Source organism: Engystomops pustulosus, chromosome 8 (genome assembly GCF_040894005.1).
Source record: "Engystomops pustulosus chromosome 8, aEngPut4.maternal, whole genome shotgun sequence".
Classification (NCBI taxonomy): Eukaryota; Metazoa; Chordata; class Amphibia; order Anura; family Leptodactylidae; genus Engystomops; species Engystomops pustulosus.
This window is the reverse complement of record NC_092418.1, coordinates 122,201,071-122,207,401: the sequence shown is the minus strand read 5'-3', so window position 1 is coordinate 122,207,401 and position 6,331 is coordinate 122,201,071. Positions and strand designations below refer to the sequence as shown.

At 45.9% G+C, this 6,331-nt stretch overlaps 1 protein-coding gene across 1 annotated transcript in view; it reads right to left on the bottom strand.

Annotated features, from left to right (window-relative positions):
- LOC140076200 (uncharacterized) overlaps nucleotides 1-6,331 on the bottom strand; it is a 215,350-nt gene that overhangs the window by 94,179 nt on the left and 114,840 nt on the right. The gene's annotated exons all lie outside the window — the stretch shown is intronic.

Genomic DNA, 6,331 nt, shown 5'->3' with positions numbered 1-6,331 from the left:
AACTTCAGATTGAATTAGAGAACTTGTACAATTATATAACACAATCAGAATAAGAGAGAAAAATGTGGAGGAGCTCGGATAAAGGAGCAGCTGATGTTCTGCCTGAGTGGGAACACGGGGGAATTTATTATTGGCTTTTCTTCAGTTTTTTGGCAGATCTTATTCTCTGTCTTGCTGCGCCATATTTATGATGTGTTAGAGCCAGGGGCATCGCAACGTCAAAGTTTCCAGGGCACGAGCCCCGTATCTTTCATCCAGTTCCCAGAATATACACCCACCACCTGCAGAGAGGCGCAGCCAGCTGAGGATGGCAGAAAACCTTTCCTGAAACACGCACCAATCAGGGCCATCAGTGCTGCCCTCGTCACTCAGTGTGCAGCTTCCTGTCTGAATTGGGAAGCTTGTGGTGCTGGCCCCGCCCCTTCTTTGGCCCTGCCCATCTTTTACTCGTCTGAAGCTGTCCTGCTCTTGTCCTGCTCTTGTCCAGGTTTGCAGTGCGGGTTCCTTCCTCCAGGAACAAGGACCAGGTTAATGAGTGAAGTCTGCAGGAAGGCCCCCCCCCCCCAGCTCACAGCGACATGAGATAAGTTATTCCAGGTCAGTGAAAGTCAGACAGGTGTCTTTTTATCGTTAAATTGCGGACAAACTTATTAATGACACAAATTGATTTATTTTTATTTGTGGCATTAATAAGTTTGTCTGCAATTTACCGATAAACAGACATTTTCCTTCTGATGAACAATCCATGGTCACACAAATTACTCCTGTCTGCAATGACCAATGAATTGTAATAACATTTTTGGTGATTTCAAATTTGGTGAGCCACTTTTAAAATTACACTTTTTAACCATTTTGAAAAATATAAAAAATTCATTAAAAAGTGATTAAAAAGCCATCAAAAGTCGCAAAAAAATAACACCACCCACAGCTCTGTACACTGAAGTATGAAAAAGTTATTAGCGCCAGAACCTGGCAAAATGAAGAATTTTTTTTTTTGTACAGGTTTTAATTTTGTACATGTATGAAAACATTATAAAACCTATAAAAATGTGTTATCTCAGTGATCGTACTGACCCACATAATGAAGTAGACCTGTCATTTGGGGCACACAGTGAAAGCTGTAAAATCCAAGCCCACAAGAAAATGGCGCAAATGCATTTTTTCATCATTTTCACTGCATTCAAAATTTGTTTTCTTCTTTCCAGTACATGGCATAGAATATTAAATACCGTCACTATGAAGTGCAATTTGTTATGCAGAAAACAAAGCAAAACAGAGCTCTTTACATGGAAAAATAAAAAAAGTTATTGCTTTTTAAAAGTGGGGAGTAAAAAATGGAAAGGCAAAAACAAAAAAGGTCGTTAAAGGATTCACATTATTCTTCCTCATATCATCAGTCAGGGGATTTTTCACTGTTTAAAAAGAATCATTGAACAGATTGACCCTTTCCTTATCTCCCTACAGCATGACCCCATGTTATTCCTCATCTCCCTCCACCATGACCCCATGTTATTCATCATCTCCCTCCACCATGACCCCATGTTATTCCTCATCTCCCTCCACCATGACCCCAGGTTATTCCTCATCTCCCTCCACCATGACCCCAGGTTTTTCCTTATCTCCCTCCACCATGACCCCAGGTTATTCCTCATCTCCCTTCACCATGACCCCAGGTTATTCCTCATCTCCCTCCACCATGACCCCCAGGTTATTCCTCATCTCCCTCCACCATGACCCCAGGTTATTCCTCATATTCCTACACCATGACCCCAGAATATTCCTCATCTCCCTTCACCATGACCCCATGTTATTCCTCATCTCCCTCCATCATGACTCCATGTTATTCCTCATCTCCCTTTACCATGACCCCAGGTTATTCCTCATCTCATCGCCCCCCACCATGACCCCAGGTTATTCCTCATCTCCCTCCACCATGACCCCAGGTTATTCCTCATCTCCCTCCGCCATGACCCCAGGTTATTCCTCATCTCCCTCCGCCATGACCCCAGGTTATTCCTCATCTCCCTCTGCCATGACCCCAGGTTATTCCTAATCTCCCTCCGCCATGACCCCAGGTTATTCCTCATCTCCCTCCACCATGACCCCAGGTTATTCCTCATCTCCCTTCACCATGACCCAAGGTTATTCCTCATCTACCTCCACCATGACCCCAGGTTATTCCTCATCTCCCTCCGCCATGACCCCAGGTTATTCCTCATCTCCCTCCGCCATGACCCCAGGTTATTCCTCATCTCCCTCTGCCATGACCCCAGGTTATTCCTAATCTCCCTCCGCCATGACCCCAGGTTATTCCTCATCTCCCTCCACCATGACCCCAGGTTATTCCTCATCTCCCTTCACCATGACCCAAGGTTATTCCTCATCTCCCTCCACCATGACCCCCAGGTTATTCCTCATCTCCCTCCACCATGACCCCAGGTTATTCCTCATCTCCCTCCACCATGACCCCAGGTTATTCCTCATCTCCCTTCACCATGACCCCAGGTTATTCCTCATCTCCCTCCACCATGACCCCCAGGTTATTCCTCATCTCCCTCCACCATGACCCCGGGTTATTCCTCATCTCTCTCCACCATGACCCCAGGTTATTCCTCATCTTCCTCCACCATGACCCCCAGGATATTCCTCATCTCCCTCCACCATGACCCCAGGTTATTCCTCATATTCCTACACCATGAACCCAGAATATTCCTCATCTCCCTTCACCATGACCCCATGTTATTCCTCATCTCCCTCCATCATGACTCCATGTTATTCCTCATCTCCCTTTACCATGACCCCAGGTTATTCCTCATCTCCCTCCACCATGACCCCAGGTTTTTCCTCATCTCCCTCCACCATGACCCCAGGTTATTCCTCATCTCCCTTCACCATGACCCCAGGTTATTCCTCATCTCCCTCCACCATGACCCCCAGGTTATTCCTCATCTCCCTCCACCATGACCCCAGGTTATTCCTCATATTCCTACACCATGACCCCAGAATATTCCTCATCTCCCTTCACCATGACCCCATGTTATTCCTCATCTCCCTCCACCATGACCCCATGTTATTCATCATCTCCCTCCACCATGACCCCATGTTATTCCTCACCTCCCTCCACCATGACCCCAGGTTATTCCTCATCTCCCTCCACCATGACCCCAGGTTTTTCCTCATCTCCCTCCACCATGACCCCAGGTTATTCCTCATCTCCCTTCACCATGACCCCAGGTTATTCCTCATCTCCCTCCACCATGACCCCCAGGTTATTCCTCATCTCCCTCCACCATGACCCCAGGTTATTCCTCATATTCCTACACCATGACCCCAGAATATTCCTCATCTCCCTTCACCATGACCCCATGTTATTCCTCATCTCCCTCCATCATGACTCCATGTTATTCCTCATCTCCCTTTACCATGACCCCAGGTTATTCCTCATCTCATCGCCCCCCACCATGACCCCAGGTTATTCCTCATCTCCCTCCACCATGACCCCAGGTATTCCTCATCTCCCTCCGCCATGACCCCAGGTTATTCCTCATCTCCCTCCGCCATGACCCCAGGTTATTCCTCATCTCCCACTGCCATGACCCCAGGTTATTCCTAATCTCCCTCCGCCATGACCCCAGGTTATTCCTCATCTCCCTCCACCATGACCCCAGGTTATTCCTCATCTCCCTTCACCATGAGCCAAGGTTATTCCTCATCTCCCTCCACCATGACCCCAGGTTATTCCTCATCTCCCTCCACCATGACCCCAGGTTATTCCTCATCTCCCTCCACCATGACCCCAGGTTATTCCTCATCTCCCTTCACCATGACCCCAGGTTATTCCTCATCTCCCTCCACCATGACCCCCAGGTTATTCCTCATCTCCCTCCACCATGACCCCGGGTTATTCCTCATCTCTCTCCACCATGACCCCAGGTTATTCCTCATCTTCCTCCACCATGACCCCAGGATATTCCTCTTCTCCCTCCACCATGACCCCAGGTTATTCCTCATATTCCTCCACCATGACCCCAGGTTATTCCTCTTCTCCTTCCACCATGACCCCAGGATATTCCTCATCTCCCTCCGCCATGACCCCAGGTTATTCCTCATCTCCCTCCACCATGACCCCAGGTTATTCCTCATCTCCCTTCACCATGACCCCAGGTTATTCTTCATCTCCCTCCACCATGACCCCCAGGTTATTCCTCATCTCCCTCCACCATGACCCCAGGTTATTCCTCAACTCCCTCCACCATGACCCCATGTTATTCCTCATCTCTCTCCACCATGACCCCAGGTTATTCCTCATCTTCCTCCACCATGACCCCAGGATATTCCTCTTCTCCCTCCACCATGACACCAGGTTATTCCTCATATTCCTCCACCATGACCCCAGGTTATTCCTCATCTCCCTCCACCATGACCCCAGGATATTCCTCATCTCCCTCCGCCATGACCCCAGGTTATTCCTCATCTCCCTCCACCATGACCCCAGGATATTCCTCATCTCCCTCCACCATGACCCCAGGATATTCCTCATCTCCCTCCGCCATGACCCCAGGTTATTCCTCATCTCCCTCCGCCATGACCCCAGGTTGTTCCTCATCTCCCTCCGCCATGACCCCAGGTTATTCCTCATCTCCCTCCACCATGACCCCATGTTATTCCTCATCTCCCTCCACCATGAACCCAGGTTATTCCTCATCTCCCTCCGCCATGACCCCAGGTTATTCCTCATCTCCCTCCGCCATGACCCCAGGTTGTTCCTCATCTCCCTCCGCCTTGACCCCAGGTTATTCCTCTTCTCCCTCCACCATGACCCCATGTTATTCCTCATCTCCCTCCACCCTGACCCCAGGTTATTCCTCATCTCCCTTCACCATGACCCCATGTTATTCATCATCTCCCTCCACCATGACCCCAGGTTATTCCTCATCTCCCTCCACCATGACCCCAGGTTATTCCTCATCTCCCTCCGCCATGACCCCAGGTTATTCCTCATCTCCCTCCGCCATGACCCCAGGTTGTTCCTCATCTCCTTCCGCCATGACCCCAGGTTATTCCTCATCTCCCTCCACCATGACCCCAGGTTATTCCTCATTTCCCTCCACCATGACCCCAGGTTATTCCTCATCTCCCTCCACCATGACCCCAGGTTATTCCTCATCTCCCTCCACCATGACCCCAGGTTATTCCTCATCTCCCTCCACCATGACCCCAGGTTATTCCTCATCTCCCTTCACAATGTATTTGTGATATTGTGTACTTTTCAATAAAAATTCATGAATTTTAATATTTAACAAACAAAATCTGGTCTTTGTGCGTATAAGTTTATATTATCTAATCGATACCGGATTTAAATGCAGTCCCACAAGAGGGGATCATAGTGCGAGACACTGAATCCCCAACCGGAGGGGAAGCTATTCCTGACCCCTCCCGAACATTGTTCTTTGTGTTGTGACTATTCCTCATCTCCCTCTAACATGACCCCATGTTGTTCCTCAGAGGTTGGCACTTTCAGTTTATAGTTTCTTGTCGCTTTTATAATTGGGAAATAATTTTGGGCATATTTTTGCTTTCTTTATGTCTCTATTTTTGTTGCCTTTCTTTGTTGTTTACAGAATGTATTTTTCGCTCCGGTACAAAGTTAAACGATACGGCTTTGCTTCCATAATATTTTTTCATAAAGCGCTTGTGTGCATGGAACCCTTTATTTAATTTAATTTAAAAAAATCTAAGTCGTCTATATGCTACAAAACTTCAAATCTATAGTTTATGAAGGAATTTATGTTTAAAAAGTTAAGAAATAAAAATGTTCCTTTTATTTTAGGGCATCAGATACAATCTTGAAATTTTAAGACGCCACAAAATTTAGATAATTGATGCTAATTAATGTGACCAGACACCAGAATTTATTTTTTCTAATTTAACAATAGTATTTTTCATTGCATTTTTTGTTTTACTTTTTCCTTTAAAAGGGTGATAATGTTTTATTTTAGATAATGTAAACTCGGGAAAAGAGTCTTTGGCACTTTGCCAATGTTTAAGAGTTAAGATATGACAAATATATTGAAGAATTAAAAAGTCATATAAGAAATTAAAACTTTTACAATATTTTATAGTAAAAATGTATCATAGTATGTACTTGTCTGTATAATACAGTTATAAAAAAGCAGGACTTCGAAATACAAATGTTACTAACAAAAGTTTACTATACAGCACCAATACTGATTTTGTGACTGGAAAGAAATTCTAAAAATGTTTACTAAAATTATTTAAAAAATAAAAACATATCTCAATATTTGATTGGACATAAAAAGCACTTGATTGT